This window comes from Lissotriton helveticus, chromosome 1_1 (assembly GCF_964261635.1).
Source record: "Lissotriton helveticus chromosome 1_1, aLisHel1.1, whole genome shotgun sequence".
NCBI lineage: Eukaryota > Metazoa > Chordata > Amphibia > Caudata > Salamandridae > Lissotriton > Lissotriton helveticus.
The window spans coordinates 1,158,652,815-1,158,680,512 of NC_136057.1; the positions used below are offsets into that span (position 1 = coordinate 1,158,652,815).

At 43.6% G+C, this 27,698-nt stretch overlaps 1 protein-coding gene across 1 annotated transcript in view; it reads left to right on the forward strand.

The window, feature by feature from the left end:
• The window catches only part of LHFPL3 (LHFPL tetraspan subfamily member 3), a 765,165-nt gene extending 751,379 nt beyond the window's left edge, over positions 1 to 13,786 (forward strand). The window contains exon 4 of the mRNA XM_078679051.1: positions 9,556 to 13,786. The gene's annotated coding sequence lies outside the window, so the exon portion shown is untranslated. The remainder of the gene's footprint in view (positions 1 to 9,555) is intronic.
• Positions 13,787 to 27,698: the final 13,912 nt, after the last annotated feature.

Genomic DNA, 27,698 nt, shown 5'->3' on the forward strand with positions numbered 1-27,698 from the left:
TATGGCGCTTATTCTGCTGGATGCGGAGAAGGCGTTTGTTAGGGTCTCATGGGGCTTCCTCTGGTCGGCACTGGAGAAAGTAAATATTGGTAAGGGGTGCATAAGAGCCATACAGGCTCTGTATAAGAACCCTAAGATCCGTCTCCATGTTATGAGAGGACAGAGCGACCTAATAGATATCAAATGAGGAACTAGGCAGGGGTGCCTGTGTTCACCCCTCCTTTTTGCTTTTTATATCGACCCGTTTATCAAGAGGATAGAGCTAAACAGAGGCATTTTTCCTATATGGCTTAATGGATTTGAAACAAAGATCTTGGGGTATGCAGACGACCTGGCAATTACAGCCGCTAACCCCACTGCAGTGTTGGGTGAAATTGAATATGAGGCAGACCGCTTTGGGGCAGTCTCAGGCTATAGACTCAACCGGGGGAAGACGCAAATTGTTGTTAACGAGAAGACCAGCTTGGCAGACCCACGAGTGACTGAGTCGGCCACCTATTTAGGGGTTGTTATTACACTGGATCTAACTAAGGTTGTTGTAATGAATCTTGCACCTGTGATCCAGAAATCAAGGAGAGATCTTGATAGGCTGAATAATTTACACTTTTCAATTGTGGAAAGAAGTAACATCATAAAAATGTTCTTCCTCCCAAAAGTTTTATATTTGTTCAGAACGATACCCCTGAAGCATGATAACTGTTGGTTTAAGGAAATGGAAAGAATGATAAACAGGTTTATCTGGGCACACGGGAAGACGAGAAGGGCACTTCAGTTTATGACCCTCCCTAGGGAGAAAGGGAGTTGGGCAGTGCCCGATTTATAATCATATTAATTTGCCGCAGTATTACAATATCCGCGTGGGCTGCTGGGAGGTATCGTTACTGATAGGTGGAGGGATGAGGATGCTGTACCCGATGTATACGATTTACCTATAAAAGGCGAAGCACGTAATTGGCTTCTGAGCTTCAGTGAGGCCAGCTATTATAAAAAAGTCAAATTTAAGCCCTTAAGAGCAGCAGTTTCGGTTTGGTCTTCTGTTAGGAGAAAGCTGGGATTGGGCAGAATGAATCGTTATACTCCCCTATATAGGAACCCATCTCTGCCTGAGGTTTTTCATGACAGCATAATGAGGCTGTTGGATGAGTTGGGCTTTTAAACAGTTGGAGATATTATAGATTCTGAGGGTATAATTACATTTGAAAGAGCCCAAACCTGGTTAATTTGGAGCGTAGGGAATTTTTTAAGTTTTTACAGATCCAGTCGGTCCTTGATAAAAAAAAGTGGTGGAACAAGATCATTTTGACAGAGACACAGTTATGGAAAGGGTGCAAAACCCGGAAGGTTGCTCTAGCACCCAGATTTATAGCGAGATACATTTACACCAAAATGACGATCTTGAAACACTCTGAGAAATGGCGGGGCAAGCTCGGTATTGAAGGGAGTGAGTTTATAGCATCACTTAAGCTAGGATGTATGATATTGAAAGTAGCTAATCTACAAGCCCAACACTTCAAAACCATTTTTTAACTTTATTATACCCCTGCCTGAATAGCCCAGTGGGGAGGGAGAGGTGTGGCGCCATGGCCAGGGCGACTGATGGTTCAATCCCTGGCTTAGGCAGCCGGGGTCTGCCCAGCACCATGCGACTCTGGGCAATAGCTCGCTTAATCTTCCCAATGGCCCCCAGCGCCTTGAGACCCCTACGGGGGTGATTTGTGCGCTATACAAGTACTGGATCTATTTACATTTAGGGACAATGGGCATTTGCTGCCCGCGCTGTCGCAGCACGGAGGCTGACACGATACATATGTTTGCTTCCTGCCCTATGTAGATCGTTTGAAAAGGGCAATTGGGCATTTTATGGGACAAACCCTGAGGATTCAAATAAAATTAACCAATGAATTAGTGGTTCTAGGTATGAGCAGGGAGGGAGGTCTAGCAGCACATCATGAATTTGTATTTATTGCCATGGCGATTGTTAGGATCTGCGTGGCAGCTGCTTGGAAAGATCCCATCCCTCCTACCTTCCAACAATGGGTATCACAGCTTTTAGCCATTTATAGTCTGGAAAAAGGTGCTTGTGAGAAGAAAGGGTGGAAGGCTATGACATAGGGGAAACGTATTTGGGCCCCGCTTACAGATTGGAAGGCTAGATTGGAGCAGCCCCGGTCATAATTCTTGGTTATGGTTGCGCCCCGTATAAAAACTGCATCGGCTATGATTTTATTTAGCTCTTTTACTTTTTATTGAGTGGGTGGGCTGGCATAATGTTAAATTTAATTAAATTAATTGTCTCGTGCATTTTCGGGCCGTCCTGCTGAAGATACCTCCCTTAGATGGTTTGACCGAGCTTGTTTTCTATCTTATTTTCCTATTAGTTTCCCTTTAATGTTTCCTTTTGGTGTAAACTAATCCTGTATAATATTATATGGATCTTTTTTTGTAATGATTGATGAAATACTGATGGTGAAAAATAAAAAAAGAACAAAAGAAAAAAAGGAATCCCCAAATTCGCCAATTTTCTCCATAGGGTCAATCTATCTACACTATCGAAAGCAGATGAAAAATCAATAAAAAACACAATATAAAGTTTCAGCATTTAACGTAACATATTTATGGAGTACTGTTTGGAACACAGCGATGTTATCCAATGTTAAATGCTTTGGACGAAACCCAGTCTGAGACATAGGGATCACTTTTTTTGAAAACGCCCAGTCTTTTAAGTGTTCCAAAACGCAAGCTGCAAAGATCTTACCAGTGGTGTCGAGAAGAGCTATTTGTCTGTTTGCAGGATTAGTTCTTGAGCCTTTTTTTCAGGAGGGACCACCACACTCCTCCGCCAAGATTCTGGTATTTCCCCACTTTTCAGGCAGTGTTGGAAGAGTGGGGCTAAAAATGTACTTGAGATGTCTGCGTTTGTTTGTAAAACTTTAATTGGGATCTTGTCTGGACCCATCACTGCAAATGACCTGGTAGAGTATATAAGAGTTGAAATTTGTGTGGCTGAGATTTTCATTGGTTCCTGCTCGCATTGGCTCTTCAGCGCTTGATACTGTCTGGGGAAGATCAGATTCTGATGATTAGGTTTATAAAGCCTTAGAATATACTTTTCCCAGTCAAATGATGATATTGGAGTGGTTTGAGCCGATTTTTGTAACCTCATTTGTGCAGGAATTATGTTCCAAAATGCTTGATTATTTTTGTATTTTACCGCAAATTGTATGTCGACCCAAACACGATCTCTTAGGGCTTGCCTTTCTCTCTCCTTTTCCTGTTGTTGTGAGTTTTTTCAGTTTCCTTATTTCTCCTTGTCTTACCACACAGAAAGAATGAAATTGAATTCTAGTCAATTTATTTAGTTGTAGAGAATTATTGTTGGCTTGATTTCCTTTTTGACATATTTTAACATTTTCCCGCCTTGCTGTGTTTCCTTGGAGAGAGGCAACTACCGACTGTATAGTAGCTTCAAATCTATTTATAGAATTGCCTACTCTATTCGAGGATGTTAACAGAACTTGGGAGATTTTATGGTTTATTTTACTGATTGTTTTGGAATTCCAGTGAATCCTTCCAGTTTTGTGATTTATGACGGCTAGTCCTTCCAAAGAGCGAAGAGAAGACGAAGATGTATGCTGTGTGAAAACATCAGTTTCTACAGAAAGTAGTGCGTGGTCGCTTTCGTGGGTATATTGGGTAGCAAATGACTGGACCTTCGAAAATAGGTCTAAACTACATATAAAATAATCTATAATTGAGGACTTGGTTGGACCCAGTCTGGTGTATCCCGCAGGAGTATCTCCGTCAATTCTCCCGTTTTATATAACGCTGTTAATTACTTCATTAGATAACAGGAGCATTTTACCCCTTTTATCTGCTTTTATCTTATAGGGAAAGACGAGAGTTGGTATTGAACATGCTCCTTCTTGTGGAGATTTCCCCCTATTATTAACTAGTGCATTGGAAATCTTTCCGTTGAAGTCCCTGGCCATTATTATCATAGGATATCCCCTTACTTCTAAAATGTATTCGATTTTCTTGAATGCTTTGGTCAAGAGATGATCTTTTGGGGTTCCTGGCATGAGGTAAATGTTAAAAAGTAAGAGATTTGATGGAGGCTCCATTCTTTCTTTCCGGCACTTGATGCTAATGCATTGGACATTTGGGAGTGGGAGCTCAATTTCTTTGGGGTCCCAGTCCAGCTCCTCTCTCAGTAGGATTGGTAGACCTCCTTTTGTGCGGTCTCTTCTAGGGGCCTCTGCAGCTCTAACAAACACAACGTTTTCTTTTTGAGAAAAAGTCGCCAAGGACCATGTTTCTTGCAGTAACACAATGGAAGGTGAATTTTCCAGAATTAGAAGCATCTTGTCAGTAGTCTTTCCTGCGATGTTCCATGACACCATCAATTATCTATCGCTAAAAAGGCAATTTTAATTCCTTGCCTGACTTATTCCTGTTCAGAGATCCTGATATCCATGCCCAGGAATTTTCATCCGATAGAGACTTTTGCCTTGAGTCAGAACCATTCCAAATTCGCTGAAATCTATCTTTTATGGAGATCAGCAGAGAGCTACCTTCCTGCTGACTTTTTTCACCTCCGCGCACTGATGGTTAGAATTATTGTCAGTATAGTCTATAACTTTTTTGTCATCTCTAAGTGTCTTTCAAAGACAGAACCTAAACAGCACTAAGAAGCAATATTGTAAACTATCCTTCGCTGAGAACAAATAGAGTCCTGGCAGCAGCATACCAGGTACAAAAAAGGGCAGCAGCCATGTAAGCTTCTCTGCAAACGCAGACAAATTGGAACAGTAATCAGCAGTAGTTCATGCCTGTTCCCTAGTTCAACCGAATCAGTATTGTGGGAATACATTACTACATCAATCTACCTACATTTTCTCCAGTTTCTCATTAATCAAGAAACACAGCACCATCAAGCACTTCAATGAGAAAATAAAATGCATCAGAGCCCACATTAACAACATGATAATGACATTCATATTACCTCTACCATTAACCTCTTTGCATTCTCTAAACGTACTTAAGGCCATCTGCAACACTTATTGCTAAGCTTCTTTAAGGAGATGTGCTAGCACTTCTTCTGTATATCGTTAATACCTCCCTCCACTAACAGTTTTGCCAAACTTCCTGAAAACAGAACAGACACAACATAAGAACAATCCTAAACCAATTTTGAATAATAGAGTAATTTTAACAAATAAAATGATACCAAAAATCCAGTAAGTATAACCAAATTATGAATTTTAAAGTTTTAGGTGAAAATAATGCCACAAAGCGCCACTCGCACGCTGGGACAGGTCAAAGTCAAAAGTTCTGTCTGACCAAGATGTAGCGCGTGTCAGGTACAGGGACAAGTTAGTCCTGGTGCTTAATTTACCTCCTCAAAATCCAAGTCTAAGCAAGGAGCCTCAACTGAATCTTCGCGTGAGCAGGTACCATGAGGAGGTCGATGTTTGCGTGTGGTGTAGTCATTTCTGGAGTGTTGGCAGGAGACGCAGGTGGTAGCCATTTGGTGCAAAGAGCAGGTCGCTATCTGAACTTTGCATTTCTGGGTGATGCAATGACCATTGTTGATGTGCGGTCAAAGAGACCCAAAAGTCTTCATTTGCACTTGTAGCTTGGTTTTGAGGCAACAGGAGTACGCTCAGATGCCATCCACGAGCCCAGGACCTGGGGGACACCTGTGGGGGATCAGGACTTACTCCAGCAGAGGCCAGCAGCAGGGCTCAGGAAGGTCCAGGTTGTTCTGGTCAACTGGGTCATTGCAGGAAAGGCCTCAGGAAGTTTGATGTGTCTCTGTTTCTCAGACAGGAGATCAGCCAACTGACCCTTGGGGTCACTTTTGGGGAACCTGGATTCAAGGCAGGCAGGTCCAGCCTACCTTGTTCAGACAGTAGGGTAGTGCTTCTTCCACAGGTCCGGGAGTGTTCTAATGGGAGGTTCTCACAGACACATTCAAAAAGATACTTTCAATACTTGAATACTCCCGAAGGAGTAAAACAAACCTCCTCTCTCGCATATCAGTCATGCTATTTGGAAATGAACAACTGAAATTGATCAATGTTTTTCAAAGGGACAATATATGTATACCTTTATAATCTATATAGATATCATCCAACATTTAACAACATTAGATGCCCATAAAGAATAGTTTTTGATGACGGGATGCTTGTAAAAGAAGTGTTAGTGAAAGTGGGGTGCTAATAGTGAGTGAGATAAAGAATAGCAGAAAATGATTCTTGGATCCACTACAAAGCAATGTGATGGCTGTTGATGGTTCATCCGCTGGGACATAGATTAGCTATTCCTCTCCACAGTGTGTTGAAAATACACTTAAAAAACAGCTCTGTAAAAGTTTCAAACTGTATTAGTGGTGAGCTGGGTTTGTGAAGTCTTCTTCAGGAGGAAGGCAAAGATGCACCTCAATCAAGTAATGGGGAAGCCTGCCCAAACAGTACAGTAACTCAATTAGGTGACAACTTATGAGGCCAATAGAAGAAACCCAGTTAGAAGAAATTAACTGTGGTATGCCTGACCAAGCTAGGGAGAAAAGCACAACATATGCTACATCTGAGTACAGAATAAATATCATGTGCAAAAAGGGAACCATTGTGACAAGTGATTACTCAGTTCTGCACATAAACCAGGAAAACAAGTTTTGGACTGCTATGAGGGTGAGCTTGAATGCACCCCTTCAAAGTTAAGATGTAGGTGTACTGATCGGTGTTTACACAGAGAGCTGTGAGACGTTACAGACAGTTTATTGGGGATATTATACCTTTCAGGAAGATATGTGAACTTCCTGGCTACCGATTTTTCATCTGTAAAAGGGTAAATTCTTTTTCAAACACACAGCAATCCAGAATATGTTTTGCTGGAGGAACTTATGATGAAGGGGTGCTTTCAATATTTATATATTTTAAAGATATATGCATATTGTTTCTCTCAAAAATATTGTTCAATTTAATTTGTCCATTTGTCCATTTCCAAATAACATGACTGATGAAGGGATGAGTTTATTCTCCCACTCCTTCAGTAATCTTCAAGTATCTGTAAGATCCACTGTTTTGCATAACAGATTTATTAATCTAGGATCTGAGGAATACAAGGTTGCCCATTATTTTTCACTACATTTATACCTAGTGCCAAACTGGTACTCGTCAGTTCTTCCCCTGGGTTTGGCTCAAAACTGTATAGGGTGAAAAGGCAAAGGCAGGCCTGATGTCAGTTTTATTTGTCTGTGCTTCATGCAGGGTCCTTTGAAGTGTTATCAAGGCAAGACATAGCTACTCCCCAGGCATCCTGTCAGGAAGAACAACTGCATCTCATCTACATCCAAGGCCCCTTTTATCCCCATGTTTGGAGGAAATACACAACACACTGCAGGAGAGCCATTAACAGTCATGAGACTCTGGACAAAGGCAAATTTGGTTTAGGCGGAAAAATGCAAACGTTCTAAAAGTGGCATTTTCAGAATAGTAACTTAAAATCTGACTTTACCATTAAAGAGGATTATAAATTACAATTTCATCAGTAGAAGAAGCATTTCTATATCTGTTCCCAACTTTAAGTGATCACTTATTAAGGCTAATAAGGTAACTCAGTGTTAGTCTATGGAAGATAGCCTTGCTACAGTGAAAAACACCTTTAAGAGTATTTCACGGTCAGTACAGTACAAGACTTAAATACACATTTCCTGCTTTTTAACACCATGCACCCTGGGTTATATGATGTATACTGTGCAGTGTAATTTTATGCCAACATTTCCACAGGTTGATCAGTAAACAAAACAGCATTGGCACCTATTAACTGTTGTACAAATGTAGTTTTGTTGATGCGTATGTATTTTTCTGCAGTGGTTGGTTGATACTAATGTTAGTGCCAAATCAAACTTTATTAGTTAAATGTTAAAGTAATGTACCACATTTCTTTTAGATTTTGTGCCAGATTCTCTGTCTACAGAGCCTCTTTCAGAGACCTTACATGCCTTTGACCAAATATAATTTCTTTATTAGAAAGTTTGTTTTCTTTGTGAATGTGATGAAATGTCCTTTACAGTGGTCTGTCTGGTAGGGGTGGGCGAAGAATTCTGCAGAAACCACTGCAGAAACATACACAACAACAAGTGTGAAGAATTCTGCTCCACTGGTGGAGTTCGCAGAGTTTTGCGCTCTATGCGCAGAGGTCCGAAAAACTCAAGAAAGCGACGTGGAGTTTTTTCTCTTGTGCGGCTCGTGAATGTTAAGTTCACGAGAGAGAAAAATCACACAATAGACCTCCTCCTGCTAGGATTTCTCAACGTGGGCGGTTGCAGTAGGTGGTGACCACTTGTGTTGGGAAATCTGCAGCTCGCGTTGAGGATGCTGTTGTTTGAGTAGAATATCTACTTGAGCGGCTGAAAGAAGCAGCGCCATCTGGAATGCTGCATACTGCTGATATTACAGCGCAGGACCAACATCTGGCGCTAAAAATCAGCACGAGCAGTGCGACATACCGCACTCTGCCGCTTGTGGAACTCCGTGTAGCGCAGGAGAGTGCTTTTTGACTTTTCACAGACTTCTATGTAGCAGAACTCCGCGAACCCCATCCAGGCCTACTGCCTAGACACCCCAGCTGCCACCAGACACTTTTGTGAGTACCACTAGAGAGGGGCGTTTGGCTCAGTCCACATGTTGGGAGCCAGGAGTACATATTTTGATTGGGAAGCTTTGTTTGGGTAGAAGTTATGTGTTTTCAAACAAAAAAGTGCTTGCCCTCCACCAGCTGCCTCATTTTGTTTATTTATCCAGCTGACTGAGTCTGAACTTTCAGGGGCATGCATATGACACTGTAAAGCTTTAAACGTGTCTTAGATAATTAGATAATTTATGGTGTTTGCCTTTCTGTGGCAGCAGCCCAGATGGAAGAAGGGCAGTCAATAATTGCATGGGTTTTTAGGTCTGGCTTGACAGTGATACTGTCACCTGCCCAATATTATCCTGCAGTTCTTTACTTCCACACCAATACATATGCTATGAATGTAATGCTTCACCTTACCATCCAATATTCATTTAAAGCCAGGTCTATTGGCATTGCCATTTCTCGTTTCAAGATGCCATAATATAAACAACTTTGATCTTCAATAGGGTCATGTAGGGGAAGGTTGTGGTCAGCACACATTTGCAAGTTTTTTTAGAAACACATTGAACAGAATGTATTTTTCGTAAATGTAAATCGTGTTTACAAAACAACTCAGAAATATATAATAAATACGATCTGTAAAAAGTTACTTTGAGCAGTATATCTGCTCCTTCTTGTAGTTTAAACTAGTTATCTTAACTACTATTAATAACTAATAGTATTGTGACTATTTCTGCCAGTTCCCACGTGCTTTTATTTACAAGTCATTTGAAAGTAATAGGAGAAACAAGGAGAAATTAACATATATGGCATCATTAAGAGTGTGTTTTTGTGTTTTGACATATGGCGCGCCATAAAAAGTGAAATATTTCTCTACCACTGAAGCATATTCACTCTGTTCCTTTCTTTTTCTCTCAGGTTTGCTAAGTTAAATGTTTGCAGCGTGAGCACAAAACGAGGAACAGTTTTTGTACATCACCATCATGTGAAGCGAATAAAAGAAACACGTTTCCAACAATGAAGAATATGAGCTTAGAACTACATTATGGATAAGATGTGCAAAACTGGATTTGTGTGTTTTTTTCAGCAAAACTACGCAAGGAGTTAAAACATCTGCTGATTAGAAATGGACTATGAATAACGCATTCAAAGGATGCACGTTTGACGGAAACTAATATACGTGCTTTGAAGGATAGCCAGGCATAATATGTATGTGTATTCAAGAAATTTGTAAACTTTAATTTTTTATTGATTTTAAAAAGAAGCTTTAAATTTGTCACATTAGTGATGCTATTCATTTAGGATTGTTCCTGAGCCAGTAGTAAGGGGACTGAATCTATGTCACCTTCAAAAGATAGCAAGGGTTACCTATCATGTGATGACACTGAATGTGTTCACCTTATATGTGCGACTTTCATTGCAAGACATTTGCACTTCCAGTATTTCCTATGTATATAATGAAGCTTTTTAGGGTTCCTCTATTCCCATGTTTATCCTGTCCATGGGCAAACCTATTTGTGGTAATAAATACCAGTCCTGTGTGGAAGGCATATAAGATGACTCGATATTGTGACACTCAGAATGGTGAGTTGTGGGTTACAAAGTGCCAAGTTAATACGTATAACCTTCATGAAATACACATTACACTGATACACTATTGAGAAGTCTTTACTAATACACAAATACACTTGTTAAAGAAACGTTTAGTAGCATTCCAAGAAATACTATGTTGTACAAGAAACAAACTAGCCGATTACTAATGCCAATTATACATTTAAACACATCTACACAATGAACACAGTCTAGAATAATGCTGTATAAACTACTTGTTGTCGATTTTATGTGCTATGCCAACACAGTGAATCAAACAAGAAGTTTTCTACTATTACATACATTTCCAAAAGATATATAGATGTCCTAAAAGTGAACGAGATTCCACCGGAAGTGATTGAGATTCCACCGGATGCACAGGTACCTCTTACGGAGGATAGGACGCAAAGAGAAAAGCAGACTATCCAAGGAGTGAGTTTGTAGCAAGTTCTTATTCTAATCTTTAAAGCAATGCAGAACTAGTCACAGAATAGGCTGAATTTTTGAGCCACGGATGACAATTATGAATCTGTGCAAGGGAAATGAAGGTGAACAATTAGACATTTCATCACCAACATTTTTTTGCATGTTACGTTAACCTTCTTTTAAGTGAGTTTGCATGGAGCTATGAGGAATTCTATAAAGAATAAGGGCACAGATTTATCGATGAAGTAATGACTAGGCTGTCATGACGTTTTGAGATATATTACATTGGGTTAGTCTAGTCAAGAGGTCCTAGTTGGTGTATGGCGACAGATATACCTGCTGTCGGAAAATATGTGATGGGTAAAGGGATTAGTCTAAGAAGGACATTTTCAATGTACATTTTTGGTGCAGGATGATGACCCAGGCAAAAGGAATTTTGCATTGTAACGGAGTTGCTTCAGCTCTTCTAATGTCTTTTACCTTCACCTAGTGAGTTATTTAGACAAATCCCCACTTTTCTCTGTCCTTCAATGCAATTACTGCAATGATGTGGGATTTTATATTTTTTTATTTCCTTTAGGTTATAGATTATAACATGATCAAAATATCAAAAGATGTGTTTGCTCTCAACCAGCATTTAGCATTACCCAGATCAGGCTTGCCCATTGTAAATCAAAAATGCCAAATTCATGCCAGACATTCAGGATATCCACATAAAATTGATGTACATACAATATACATGGATGGAAATCATTATGTAGTATATTATGTACATATATAGAAATCCATTACATAGTTTATTCAATAGAAAATATAGTTCTGTCTGAAGTTACTGGGAAAATTCGATATGGTACAGCCATCACAACCAATAATTGGTATCGCAGGCTTAAAACATATCGCTGAAAGACAGGAAAGAGGAGCGACTCATTGCCACAATCATGTGGTTACTTATAAAACATATCATATCATAGACTTCCATATCACACTAATCCAAACACTGATATAATGTGAACGCTTATGGATATATTTGGGGATGTAGATGAATTATCTCCACACATTCAAATACAGATGACTGGGAAACTAGACAGAATAAAGATTTTATATCCTAGATGTTAGCACGATGTAAAAAAAAATGAGTTACTAAAGTTCTAACTAGTCAAGTTTGGCATGTTGGACCAGGTGAAAAATATAGATGCTGAATACACAACTTAAACAATGAAGCTGACAACCCTGACAAAATTAAAACCATATACTTGCCCAAGCCACGAGTGATTTCAACAATTGGTTTTCTGCTGGTCTTCCCATTAAAATAGATTCCAACATTCAGATTCAGCTATCAAACTGTTCATCAAAGAGATCTTGATCAGTTCAGGACTGCAATGTAAAACACAACTTACTTAAAAATACAACTTACTTAAAGTTCTATGAGAATTGAAATGTCCAAAGTGAAAGTGTCAGGCTGTAGGGTTACAAGCATCAGTATGGTATAGAACTGTTTTATTATTACCATATTGCAGTTAGATAATAATACGTTGTTTTATGCTGTGCTCCATACAATCTTGTGCCATTTCTAAGCATTGTAAATAACAGTTGTAACAAACTCAAAACACAATTTTCTTCAGTTTGAAAAAGCAGGAGGATGAAAGGCTGGGTTGATCTTGATGGGATTCAAACTTTGGAAGTCACAGACCACATCAGATGCCAACAGTGAATGTTTAACTAACTGAGCCATTTTGGCAGTGGAGGTGGACATATCCCACCAGCCATCAAAGTTATACATTTTGCACAACTCCAAGAATATTTTGAAGTATGTCATCTAAGAATGTTTGGTTCTATTGTAATGAATTGCTTTAAGCAGCTCAATCTGAATGCTTCTTCTTCATACAGATGGACTGTATTTCATCTGCAAAAAAACTGGACCTATGTGATTTGTGTGTCCTATAGAAACTGTCCATTTAGACTGAGAGGTTTTTAGTCAATTTGATGAGGTAAACATTTTGTTACTGGAGTGGCTTTTAATTCAGAAATCTAAAACAGAACAGTAATATTAGCATAGGCTAATACATTTTAGGATAGTCCGAAGATCCTACATGGTTAAAAAATCACTTCACAAAAACCATTTCTAAATTACGACATGTGCATAGGAAGTGATTACAAAGCAAGTTAGGCAGACTGTGTTAGCACAGTATAAACAGTACTAATACTAATAGTGTGTAAACAACTATGTAAAATCCTAAGTGTTGGTTGTCAAATATAAAAAAGGCTATTTCTCTGTTTTAATGTGAACATCTCCTGATCTCCCCTTTCTGTTTTTCTCAGTGTGTAAAAATTGTACATTTACATTTTCAGGTCAATAAATGTGTCAGGATATATTATGTGCTGAAAATACTGTCCCTGTGCATTTAGGTTATGGGTGGTGTTTAAATAACAATAGAATGTGTTTAGGAAATTTTATAACATTTTACAATGAAGAACATTTTATGCTTTTCTCAGACATGACGTTGATTGTAATTGGGATGACTGGAAACACAGCTCCCAACATCTTGTCACCATTTACAGGTACCAATATGACTTCCTGTTCACCCTTGCGAAACATAAAGGTTTGTACATATGCTGTAAAGGATTATGACTCAATGTATAGTGTTGTCCATCTGCCCCAAAAAAAAATTAATTGCAACTTTAAAATGTTATCTGCACTGCTAGTCAGCAAGCATGCAGCACCTTCAAAGACACGCTTGCATGTGAGCCTTTATATCGATTTGATGTTTCTTATCACTACAGTTGGAAACGATTACATTGTTTGTAGTAGCAGAAGAAAACATATTGATAGCATTCTGAACATTTAATAGAAATAATGTTCCTGCTTCCGGTATATGTAAATATATCACATGACCATCATAGCACTTTCTGCACTTCCCTCTTGCTGGCAGCTAACAGTTCTCCCAATGAAAAGACTGGGCAACATTAGCGTCTTGTAAAGTAAGAGAACCATCTTCTTATTGTTTTATAAGTCTTACATACATATACAGTTAAGTGTTATAGTCGGCGACATATGGCTGTAATGGTCATTAAAAGCCCAAACAAAGGCTAAACATCCACCACAACGCGTTCAAAACACCGCAGTACTATTACGACGCATCTTTTACAACGCAAGTCGTTACCACGACTTGCGCTGGAGGGCGCTCTAGACTAAGGAATAGTAGATTTACTATTACAACACCTTCCCTAATGTACGTAGGCTGGAGTTGGAACAGTAAATCTTACTATTCCTAAGTCCAGCACCCTACAGCGCAAGTCGTGGTAACAACTTGTGTTGTAAAAGATGCGTTGTGATGTACCGCGATCCTTTTGATCACGTTGTAACATCATACAACCAAAGCAAAGTTACAATGAGGAAGAGGGCCTTTAACAACTGGTAGCCTGAGGCAGATGGGCCATAATAATGTTAGAACATTTTACCCACCGAGAGTAGTATGTTCCAAAATAAACAGGGAAAACCAAAATATATGCATTGGAATGTTCGAGCAGAAGATCAATGCCAGCCATTATGAGCCCTGGGCCACATGGTTGCCTTCAGTGGAGCTCTCAACATTCAAATAGTTTAATATTTTCTCAATACATTACAACTGATTTGCTGGAATATATAACTGTCAATAAGGAGATCTCAATTTCTAGGTCCTCCCTTTTGAGGAAAATCTGGGGAACAACGTTTTTCATGATGTCTGTCTACAGACACTAGAGCACTGAAGTCTCTGCCTCTTACCTTCTCTTTCTCTCTGATTGAATTTGCTTTAGATGTTATCTTTCTAGCAGAAGGAAGAATGCAATTCTCATTTGAAATGTGAGGTTTCTGTTTCCTATGTTAAATATTTGCTTTTAGCATGTGGGGTTAGTATTGATTATCTTAAGCTGTGTGCTAAAGTTACCAGAATGTGGGCTACAAACTACGTCCTTTGAATCTTTGTTATTTGAATAGTTGTACTTTTTCTGTTTAAACAACCAGAAGCCAGACTTAAACCTTCCTCTTGCTCCTATTCTGTCTGGAAAAATGTATGGATTAAATTCTTGCTATCACACTGTGACGTCATATCCCTTTAAATAGTTTGATCAATCAAGACAGTCTGGCATCATTTCATTATTATTAACTTCTTTCATTCACTGTTTTTGGAAGGTAGTATGCAGCGTATATTAGGGCAGGGTCATAATGATTCATTTTGTTAATCAATGTTTCTTCTGCTTTCATTGAAATTTCTAAACAGACCAAAAACCAAGTATTGACTAAGACTAGTAAATCCACAACTGATCAGAAGAAAGCACCATAACTCACTCCTGCTTTCAAAAGAACTTTCATGTTGAGCTGCCTCCCTGACGCCATGTGACTAACTTTTGCTCTGTGCTGACAGATGAATTATTATATGTAGTTCTGTTGAGATGTGATTTGGCCCCTATTACCATCACACAATAATTGTAGCCATGAGTCTATTAAATTATAAAGTTGTTATCATGACAATTCATACATTTATGCTAAATGTAGAAGATGTTCTAATTCTCACCAAATCGGAATTAATTCTGAGTAGGAAAATGTAAGAACAGAATTATGAATTGCTCTAAAAGTAGTTCCTGAATCACTGTTTAAAATATTTATTAATGAAGACATGTTTCCACAGTAGCTATAAGATGAAGAGAAGGCTATCCTTCACAGGTGTACCAATATGTATGAGGGTAAAGGGTCAGTTTCCACACGCAAGAGCGTTTGATTATGTTATGTCAGATGACTTATAGAAAACTCAGTAAATTGGAAAGTTTTCTATATAATACATATATATTAAAATGGATAGAGGAGTGAACTTAAAGATCTGGTACCTATGTTTCTCCTTCTTGCAATAACATCTGTCTTGTTTGGTCTCTCTTGAAATCAGGCTGTAAAGTCCTGTAATGGTGTTGATGTTAAAAACCTGTTGTGTATTTGCAGTTGTGTACTACAATGTATGCAGTGCACTACTGTTCATACAATGTACAGAAACAGTGTATCGGCCAAATTATATTGACAATTCTGAGTTGGCAAGACTGATGCTGTCACTACATGTCTACATAATCTATGATTGATTTCCCTGAGCAGACGTCCACTGCTTTTCTGTACTTGTTAAAATATCTTCTGGAAATTGAAACAGGTCTCTTGAACAGGAAATAATTTCAGTGGATGTCAGATTGAATCCCTGATGTTCTCATACAACACAAAGTACCATTATTCTAAATGACTGATGTAATTCCAGTTACTTGACTTCAAATTCTTCAAAACCCATCTGTTACTCTCTTTGAAAGAATGTACTCTCAAAACATAATTGCCTTGATATATTCTACTTTAGGAAATACCTACAGTTGGTCCATGCTGGACAGATCCCTGGTAGTTGTTGAAGATAAACACCAACTTTATAAATGATTTCCATCATGTGCAAATTTATCTTCTGTGAATATCCTGAAAATCTGACATGGACCCATCCCTGTGGACCAATGTAAGACACCACGGTGAATGCATTCAACTATGGAGTAGTAAACTGTAGTACTGCTGATCCAGGGCCTCATTTTGTCTCGGCTGGACTACAGCAACGCAATCTATCTGGGAGCGCCGGAAGCCACATTCAACACCCTTCAGAGAATCCAGAACGTGGCCGCCCGACTTCTGACCAACACCCCGGCCAGATCTTCGGCCAAGCCAGCCCTGAAACAGCTTCACTGGCTACCAGTCAGAGAAAGGGTAGTCTTCAAGGCCCTCTGCCTGGCACATAAAATTCTCCACAACAAAGGACCACCTATTTTCAAAGACTGCATCATCCCCTATAAAGCCACCAGATCACTCCGATCAAACCATGAGAATCTCATCACGGTCCATAAAGTTAAAAGAGCCCGTACGGGAGGCCGCCGCTTCTCAGTGAACACGGCAAAGCTCTGGAACAGTCTCCCCCGGAAACTGAGAACCGAACCAATTCTCCTCCAATTTAGGAAAGCACTGAAAACCCATCTGTTCCCCTGATCTCCCCGTCCCTCCCGCCGCTCTCCCTCATGACTACCAGGTTCTAGCGCCGGGATGCCCCAGGGTTACTGCGCGCTCTACAAAAACCTTAATAATAATAATAATAATAACATGACCATAATACAACGATTCTTCTGCTTTCAGATGATTTAGGATATCATGGGAGGTAGCTGCCTAAATGCAGGCTTCTGACCACCAAGATTTGCTGCCTTTTTATATCCACCAATAGATACATGTATCTACCTGCATCACAGTTGTGCAGAAACAACAAAATGGTCCACACAGGACTACAACATTATTTTGAAAAGAGAAACACATTCTCACAAGACACAGAATGTCATTTATCGCATACTGACCTCTATGCAGAATAAAAAGAAAGAACACAGGACAAACAGCACCAGAGCCAAAAATATCATCTATATTCAAGTTTTTGTAGTATATACAAATGTTTCAAAGTATGATAATGGTTGCTCCATTGGGTGAAAAAGGAGTGCTTGTGCAAAGTGACAAGTTAGCAATATTTATAAAAAGATGGAATATGAATTGCAGTGCATTCAAGCTAATGTAAACAGCTTGTCTGATCTGAAAATATCTATCCTAATTAATATCCTTTTGGCAGAAGAAATGTTTTAATTAATCAGATTCCTCTTTAAGGAGAAGGATAGGTATTTTCAGATAAGACAGGCTGTATGCAGTTGTTTGCATACACTACAATTTCTATTCAATCTTTTTATTTGTAAATATTGATCACTTGTGACTTTGCACAAACACCTCTTTTGCACTTTTTCATCCAATAAAGAAATCATTATCATCTTTGAATCATTTGTATATACTACAAATGCGTGAATATAGGTGATATTTTGCATATTTTTGGCTCTGGTTTTGTATGTTTTGTGTTTTCCCTTATTATTTCCCTTAGAGGTCAGCATACAATAAATAACATTCCTTTGCCTTGGGAGAATTTGTCTCTCTTTTCAAAAATATGTTGCAGTCCCATCTGGACCATTTTGTTGTTTGTGCTAAACTGTACCCAGGTCCCATGGTCATTTGGGTTACCCCATTATTGTGTAATTGCATCAATGTTGTGCCATAATTTGGGGTATAGCTGTAGACTCAATTCATTCATGATAGTAAGAGCATCTGTTCAGAACATGAATTTAGTAACCCTGACCTTTATTCCTGGATGTACACCACTTTAATTTGTTGCTTTTCAAATATGTGTCAAGCATAGTTCTTTTTCTGGTTAATATTGCATCTAGGCCAGGGCCCACAGTTCTGTTGAGTTTCTTCGTGATATTGCAAGAACTGATATGGTTCTTTGATTTCCAAGCATTTGCCAGAAGTTAGGTCCACAGTCTACTGAAATGTGAATATAGAAAAAGAGCCTTAACATTTGAAAGTATTTCTTGGGACAAAAACGAATTATCTTTAGATCACACATTGCTCATCTGAGACTGGACGTCAGTCCCTCCTCCCAAGGTAATTGTTCCTGGTACCTAATAAAGAAGGTCTCACTGTGAAGAGTTTTAATGAGTGTAACAATTCTTTGTGCAGGAAAGATTAGCTGGGACTAGAAGAAGGGCACATGCTTCTGTTCAACATTTAATGACTGAGTCTTAAGATCCATACGTCTGCTCTGGCCTTTTTTTTTGTCTCTATATATGTCTGTCTTTGCAAACATTTTTGATGCTTGCGAGAAACAGTTTCCCAAGGGGAAGCACTTGCTTTTAGTTTCATGGTGCTTCGACTAGATGTACCACAAACTAAATATAGTTAAAAGCATTAGGAGTACCGCCAAAAAAGGATAGTTGAAGCTTCCACTAGTACTCATAGCATACCAAAGCTCAATGTTTTTGGCTCACTATCATATGGCTCAATGAGAGTCTAAAAACTCTGAGGATCAGTCGGTCAGTCAATCTATATTTTATTTCTTGTACTAATTGATCAGTGCAATATTGGAGTGAACTGGGGAAATTGTATGCAGACTGTATCTAGGCTTATTTAGCCAGCCTTCAGATGAATGTTCTCTATAATAGATCAGCTTGTTAAGTTAGAATCTCCCCTTGATGCAATGTGCAATGTTTTTAAAGGTGTGGTACCTGCCTTAAGCATTAGTTGTTCTGCAGAGACAGAGCAGTGGCTAAACAAACCCAACCAGAGCAATCAATAGCTTCATTTCAAAATTCATCCTGCACGGTAGCTCTGGTACTGACAATATTCTTCCTTTCTTTTCAATACATTGAAGAAAGAGCAGCAATTTAGTAAATATTGATCAGCTTCAGACAGCTCAACTGACTGAGTCCCATATGGAGGATCTATGAACAACCCTTAACTACAAATGTCCTTTTTTACCAGCTCTCAGTGCACACCTGCCAACCTCTTGACTAAAAAATGCCGGTGAAGCAAGGCATCTAAGAGGGTGATGCCATTATGGTGAACGGAGAATGAGCACTTTTTTGAGAGTGGGATGCAGGTTTGAAAAGTCTAGAGAGGCATTTCATTTTTCAGGCAGGAGATTAGAATTATCGCAAAATAGAGATGAGTTGACAGTTATGCAAGTACTTCCAGACTCAACCAGAATAAGATTAACATTTCTAGTACTAAACTGCACCCAAGTAACCTAAAGCAACTCAGTCTTGACTTAAAACACTAAGGTTATTCGCAATCATAATCTACACAGAAGTCAGATGAGGGTTTATTTCCAGTTTAATGAAGTGTGTTAAATACATTTCACTTAATGTTCCACAAGAAAATAAAGCAAGTGAGGAGCCAACACAGCTGTTGACAGCAGTGCATTTCAAAAGGTGTACTGTGTTACTGTCCAACATTTCCTAGTACCACAATCAGTACTTTAATCTCTGCAGTCTTCCAATTGTGTGGTTCACCCAATAAAAATAGTCCTCTTTCACTTTAAATACAGGAAGTGACAGGATGGTCTGATGGTATATGTATATATACAACATGTTGAGCTGAAACAGATATGAGCGTGTCCATTTAATGTTCAAAATGCAAGACTTTCTTTGGGAGCGGATTACACTGTTAATGGTTCTTATTCTTGTGAGTAATGAGACAAATGGGATTTCCAGTACATCATGTTCCACAGTCTATCCACACAATGTATTTGTAATTTAGAAGGTTTGTTTAAGGGTTAGCAGTCTTTATGCAGTCTGACTGAATCTTGTGACATACTGAGATTTCAGTGAGTGTAATTAAGCATTTACTAACTGATGCATTATAGTATCACTTTTTGACCATTTTTACAATAGCTTAAAAATGGTGCATGCTTGAAAAATCCATTCCATGAAACGAAGGTAAATGACCGTGCACCACTTTTATAAATGTCATTGTTTCAACATTACATGCAACAAATAAACCACCTTCTTTCTACATATACTCAGAAGTGCTGTTGTGGTTTGTTTGCATTTAACGCCTTAACTGCTGTCCCGGCCATCCCCAAACCCTCTTGTCACCCCAGGGGCCGGAGCCATTTTCTGTCTATTTTGGGTAGTTTGCACTTAGGACTCCATAACTTTTTTTTTTATATATAGTATCGGTGCCAAATTTGTGTTCTTTTTTCCAACATCTTGGGGATTCTAAAGGTATCAAGGGTTTGTGTATTCCCATGGAGGGGACCCTAAAACATAGGCAAAATATAACTAGAGTTTTAGTTTTTTCTAGGAAAAATCAGAAAAAAGTGCTCCGGATAAAAGTGTCTGTTTTTTCTCTCCTAAAATTGTATCAATGAACGGTTTCCTGTACTAAAGTCAATATCTTCCCACCTTCCAGGAGTTGAATTAAACACCTAATTTATTACAACAGTTTTGGCATTTTCAAAGAGGTAGCCTATTTTTCCAATAGTTGGTGCTCTCAACCTATTCCCAGTTTCCAGTTTGCGGTGGAAACCAATGAAAAACCCATGGGTGATCCAGGAAAGCTATAGATTTCTAAAACGTAAGCAAAATTGCATATTCAGCAAGGGGTCATATGTGTGGAGCCTGTAAGGCTTTCACAAAGATACTAACTGATTAAATAAAAAGAAATTGAAAATGAGTCTTACAAAACAGGCATTTGTGACAACGCTTTTATCAGTAACTTTTTTCATTGTGTACCGAGTATAGACCAATTCATCTGGTGAAATATGAGTAAAAAGTGGATATCAAGGAAACCTACAAATTTCTGAAATTGGCACAAGATATGGGGTTTAGGATCAGTGGTTATTTGTACATCTCTGAATTTGAGGGTACCCTTATTAGCATAAGGGGTATGTTTCTAAATGTTTTCTTTTTTACACACTGGCTTACAATTGGAAGGCACAAGTGCAACAAAATCCAATGTGTAATAATTAAAGTTCTACTATTCTATGCTGCCACGTTTCTTCTAATAAAAATGGCACCTCACTTGTGTAGATAGGCCTAGTGCCTATGACAGGAAACAGGCCAAAACGCAACCTGGACTCATCAAATTTATTCCACTGAAATCTGATTTTTTTTTAATGTTGTTTGCAGTGGATTATGGACCCTAGCTTACCCTGCACATAGGAAAACCTAGCTAACCTGTACATTTTTTAAAACTAGACATATAGGGGATTACAGGATGGGGTAACTTGCATGACTCTCGCAAGTGTTTTTTTTTACCCAGAATCCCTTGAAAACCTCAAACTTTGCCTAAAACACCCATTTTCCTCAAATATCTGTGATGGCAAGTTCTGACATCTACAGGGAGCCACTAACTTCTTTTCACCCAGCATTCCCCAAGTCTCCCTATACAAATGGTGCCACACTAGTGTGGGTAGGCGTAGTGCCCTCAACAAAAACAAACCAAAAATGAAACATGAATACATCACATTTTCCCACTCAAAACTGACCCTTTCGTGCAAAGTGGCAGCAGTGGATTTTGGGCCCTAACTCAACTGGCACCCAGGGAAACCTAGCAAACTTGCACATTTTTGAAAACTAGAAACCTGGGGGAATCAAGAGTGGGGTGATCTGCATGGCTCTCACAAGTTTTTTATACCCATAATCCTTTGCAAACCTCAATATTTGACTCAAAGAAGACATTTTCCTCAGATGAAAAGTTCTGCAATCTGTGGGCAGCAACAAACGTCGTTCCACCCAGCATCTTCCACCCCCAAGTCTCCTGATGAAAATGGTACCTCAATTGTGTGGGTAGTCCTAGTGCCTTCAAAACAAAATAACCCAAAATGTAACAAGAATACATCACAATGTTCCACTCAAAACTGACCCCTTTTTTTTTGCAAATTGGGTAGCTGTGGGTTTTGGTCCTTTACTCAACCAGTGTTGGACCCGGCCTCATGGCGTGGTCCTACCCCTCCCGCATGGCGGGCCCAGGACGATATCCGCCCTCCACCAGACCTCGGGCGGCCCCTTCGGCCCGATCCTGCACGCCCCAACCACACAGGGCCGGCTACCATCCCGGTCCACCAGCGCAGGCCTGACACCAGCGTAGGCCCATCACGGCCTCAGCACGAGGCCGTGCCAGACTCCATCTTGGACCCGCCACGTCACACCCACGTGGCCTCGGCCCCAGCCCCGGCCCCAGCGAAGCCCCGACATCGAGGCACAAGATCCACCCAGGTGGTCGAGTAGCCACTCGACAGATCTCGGAGGAAGGGGAGTTTCGATGGGCCTCCAGCCGTCCCCGGACGCCTGGTATCGATCGCCCTCCGGCCTCCCTGGGCGCTGGCTCCACCCCCCTGCTGGGTGTCTGGACACCATCATCCCAGCCCCTCTGACCCCCAGGCGCGAGGGTCCGGACTTCAAAGACCTCCAGACCTATATCTGGGGCAACCCTGGATTAAGACTTCAGTTGTATCCTGGACTGGAAGCCCTGCTGACGCTGTCACGGCCGACACCAGACGAACTCATCCGTAACCCGACGACCTTCTGAGAGCCTGCTGGCGCTGCCGCGGCCTACCTTGCTGAACCTTCCGAGAGCCTGCTGGCGCTGCCGCGGCCTATCTTGCTGAACCATCTGAGAGCCTGCTGGCGCTGCCGCGGCCTACCTTGCTGAACCTTCCGAGAGCCTGCTGGCGCTGCCGCGGCCTATCTTGCTGAACCATCTGAGAGCCTTCTGGCGCTGCCGCGGCCTACCTTGCTGAACCTTCCGAGAGCCTGCTGGCGCTGCCGCGGCCTATCTTGCTGAACCATGTGAGAGCCTGCTGGCGCTGCCGCGGCCTACCTTGCTGAACCTTCCGAGAGCCTGCTGGCGCTGCCGCGGCCTACCCTGTCGAACCATCTGAGAGCCTGCTGGCGCTGCCGCGGCTCGAACATCTCGGAACCCCCCAGCTCGAGGATTGAGAGCTGTGCGTAGGGTATCCCTTCCTCCGCCCAGAGTAAGACTGTCCCGCTACCTTACCCCCCTTTAAGAGACTTTCCAGATCCCTCGATCTGCCTGTACATACTGCCAAGAACCAGCAACCGTTTATTCCCTATAAAAGCTTGAGAACGTAACTTCTTGTGTGGTGTCCCTCTGTAGTGTTGTGATTACTCTGCTGTACGATCCTAGGAGAGGACTCTCATTCAGGAGGCCTCTCAGCAACCGCTCGGCTACTCCTCGACGGAGAGGTGGACCTAGGGGTGGTCAGTCAGACATCTTCTGCCTCGCCCGGGGACGCCTTTCTAACATTGGTGGCAAGCGCTGGTATCCGAGCCCACGCAGAACGTACAGAGAGTAATTCGCTCACTACCAAGAAAAAAACACTGCAACCATGAGCACAGAATTCCAGAAAGAGAAAATGGAAGACTACAGTCACAAGGAGCTAAAGCAATTCTGCAAGGACTTAGGCATCGCTACCACTGGCTTAACTACTAAAGAAGACTTTAAATCGGCCCTGCAGGCCTGGGTGGACGCCGGCGAGGCGCCACCCCCGAGGGAAGATAACCCGGCCCGAACGGAGGCACGGAGTCTGCGACGAACCCAGCGGGAGGGGGACCCGCGAACCCAGACACGGGCCTCTCCCACGAAGATGCCAGAGAACGAGAGAAGAACCGGCTCCACAAATTGGAGCTCGTTTGACTCAGGCAAGAAGGAGAGATCCAACTGGCAGAAAGGAAGTTAGCCCTCGAGCAGCTACGGCTAGAAGGAGACCTAGAAGAAAGGCAAAGACAAAGAGACCTCGAGGAGAAGAAACTCCTGCTCGAGCACGAGCGCGTCCTCAAAGAAATGGAATTTAAAGCCAAGGCAAACGAGACTGATCGCTCCGGGGGGAAGACCTCACCTCCCCCGGGGGACACAAAGGTGCACATACCTAAGGATGTCGTCAAAGAGTACTATAAGAACGACGACATCCAACAGTGGTTCAAAGCCTACGAGGTCGCCATGACCGCCCATCGAGTACCCCTCAAGGACAGGGGCGCCGGCCTGTGGGGGAAGTTTATCAACGAAGGAAGAGATGCCCTGCTAGAGCTCCCCGACGCCGAGATGACCTCGTACGAGCACATGAAGACCGCCCTCCTCACTCGCTACGGACTCACCCCCGAGATGTACCGGCAGCGATTCCGAGACTGCAAAAAAATCCCCGGTACCACGTGGGTGGAGTACGTGAACTATTACAGCAGAGCCTTCGAGGGGTGGACTCGGGGCTGTCAGGTCACCACCTACCAGCAGTTGGTCGACCTCATTCTGTGGGAACATCTATCCAATAACTGCTTCATCGAACTCCGGCAACACCTCCTCGACAGCAAACTGACTGAGCCACGAAAACTCGCTGTCGAGGCGGATAGATGGGCGAGCACCCGAGTCGGCCGGGGTCCGACGGAAGACTCCGGCCGGGGATCTCCGGGAAACCACCAACCCCGAGGCGGCAGAGTAGGCCAGAGCCGGGGACGAGATGCCCCCCAGGTGTCTTCCCCTGCCTCCACGTCGCCACCCTGGGGCCAGAGAGGGGGCCCCCCAGCCAGACCAGGGCCCCGCCCGAATGTTACGTGCCACAGATGCCAGCGACAGGGTCATTACGCGAATTACCCCCTCTGCCCGATGAATCAGCGACCCGGCACCACCGGGCCCCCAGCCCGCCAGATAATGGCCGCGGCCCTGGGTGAAGAAGGTAGTGAGGAAGAGGACAACGGCCCCGAGCAGGCCGAGTGGGAGCCCGCCGCCATGACCTTAGCCTGCCTGGGGACTCACGACCTAATCCCCCGAGGCCCGATCCCTGGCAACACCCAGAAGTACTGCCAGTGGGTCACCATCAATGGTCGCCGAACCGAAGCCCTCCGTGACACTGGAGCCAGCGTAACAGCAGTCCGCTGCCATTTGGTGACCGCCGAACAGATCCTTCCTAACGTCCTGTGCCCAGTCCGGTCCGCAGATAACTCAGAGACTTTGTGCCAGATGGCCCGCATCCCCTTCAAGTGGGGGGGAGTGTCGGGCATGCTAAAAGTGACTGTCCGCGACGACGCCCCCGTGGACTGCCTCCTTGGGAACGACCTGGAAAGTTCCCCCTGGGCAGGCGTCGAAAGAAGAGAGCACCTAGGGATGCTAGGCCTTCCCGAGTGGGTCTGCGCGACCACCCGCTCCATGTCCGCCCGAGCCTCCACCCCAGCGGGGGAAGCTTCGACTGAAGAGCCGGAGTGGCCCGCACCGCCGCCACCCGTCATCCCCGAGGACCCTGGCCTGGAACACGGCTCCCAAGAGCCCGACCAAGAAAACCTCCCCGAGCTCCAACACCTCCCCGAACTCGCGCAATGGCGCCAAGAAGGGGGTCCCACTCGCGAACAGTTCCGGCAGGAGCAGAAAACCTGCCCCTCCCTTGAGGGGGTCCGACAGCAAGCCGCTACTCAAGCCGCGGGAGACCCCGCGGGGTCCCACTGGGTCTATTGGGACAACGACCTTCTCTACAGTGAACAGAAGATTGCCGAACTAGGGGCCAGCCGGGTGCTGGTCGTGCCCCTCCGATTCAGAGACTTCCTCCTAAACTTAGCACATGATGTGCTCCTCGCCGGGCACCTGGGGCAGGACAAAACTTACAGCCGCCTGGTGACCCATTTCTACTGGCCGAAAATGCGGAACGATGTGCATAACCACTGCAGGACCTGCCCGACCTGTCAAGCCAGCGGAAAGAGCGGGGGGAAGGTGAAGGCCCCGCTCCAACCTTTTCCCGTGGTCACCACCCCCTTCGAGCGAGTGGGGATCGACATCGTAGGGCCCCTGGATCCTCGCACCTCGCAGGGGCACCGCTTCATCCTCGTCCTGGTGGATCATGCTACCCGCTATCCCGAGGCCATCCCCCTCCGAACCATCACGGCCCCCGTGGTGGGCCGAGCCCTCATGAGCATCTTCTCCCGAGTCGGCTTCCCTCGGGAAGTCGTGAGTGATCGGGGCTCCAACTTTATCTCGAAGCATATGCGGTCCCTCTGGCAGCAGTGCGGGGTCGCCTATAAGTTCACCACTCCGTATCATCCCCAAGGAAATGGGCTAGTCGAACGATTCAACAGGACACTGAAGGGGATGATCAAGGGCCTAGAGGAGCCCCTCCGGTGCAAATGGGATGTCCTACTGCCTTGCCTCCTGTTCGCCTACTGAGAGGTACCCCAGAAGTCCCTGGGGTTCAGCCCTTTCGAACTCTTGTACGGGCACCCGGTCCGAGGCCCCCTCAGCCTGGTCAAGGAAGGCTGGGAGACGGCAGTCCGAGATGCCCCACCTGATGTCTACCGGTACCTCCTGACCCTACGCAATCAGACTCGGAAGTTTCGGGAACTTGCCGAGGCCAACCTGGAGGCTAGTCAGGAGGAGATGAAACGCTGGTATGACCAGAACGCCTCGTCCATCGAATTCACGCCGGGCCAGCAGGTCTGGGTCATGTCCCCGGTCGAACCTTGTGCCCTCCAGGACAAGTGGACGGGGCCCTTCAAGGTGGTGGAGCGCAAGAGACCCGTCACCTACTTAGTGGACATGGATTCCCCCAGGAACCCCCTCCGGGTTCTCCACGCCAACCGACTCAAGCCGCACTTTGCACGCACTGAACTGAGTCTGCTGCTGGCGACCGATGACGGAGCGGAAGACGACTCCGACCCACTACCAGACCTCCTCAGAACCTCCGAGAAAGACGGCTCCTTCGAAGGGGTCCGGCTCTCCTCTACCCTGACCCCAGAGCAGCAACAAGACTGCCGGAAGCTGCTGGGGCAGTTTGCGGATCTGTTTTCCCTCACTCCGGGGGTCACCCGGTGGTGTGTCCACGATGTGGACACCGGAGACAGCCCGCCCGTGAAACACCGAGCTTTCCGAGTACCCGACCGGGTTCGGGCCTGCATCCAAACAGAAGTGGCCAAGATGTTAGCTCTGGGGGTAGTCGAACCCTCCAACAGTCCCTGGGCCAGTCCCGTTGTCCTGGTCCCTAAAGCCGCCGCCCCCGGGACAGCTCCGGAGCTCCGGTTTTGTGTTGACTACCGGGGGCTGAATGCAGTCACCAGAACCGACGCCCATCCTATCCCCAGGGCAGATGAACTAATCGATCGCTTAGGAGCTGCCAAATTCCTCAGCACCTTCGATCTCACGGCGGGGTACTGGCAGATCGGCCTCACCCCGGGGGCACAAGAACGATCAGCCTTCTCGACCCCTGATGGCCACTATCACTTCAAGGTGATGCCCTTCGGCATGAAGAACGCACCAGCAACCTTCCAGAGACTCGTGAACCAGGTGCTGGCCGGACTAGAGGAGTACAGCGCTGCCTATCTCGATGACATTGCTGTGTACAGCCTTCAATGGGGTGAGCACCTGACCCACCTCTGGACGGTCCTGACGGCCCTTCGGCAGGCCGGACTCACCATCAAAGCCAGTAAGTGCCAGATAGGCCAAGGGACTGTGACCTATCTGGGACACCAAGTGGGGAGCGGCCACGTGGCTCCCCTCCAACCAAAGATCGACGCCATCCGGGACTGGGAGCCCCCAGTCACCCAGACCGCCGTCCGAGCCTTCCTGGGGCTCACTGGATATTATCAGCGGTTTATAAAAGACTACGGGAGCATTGTGGTGCCCCTGACCGAACTGACCTCCAAGA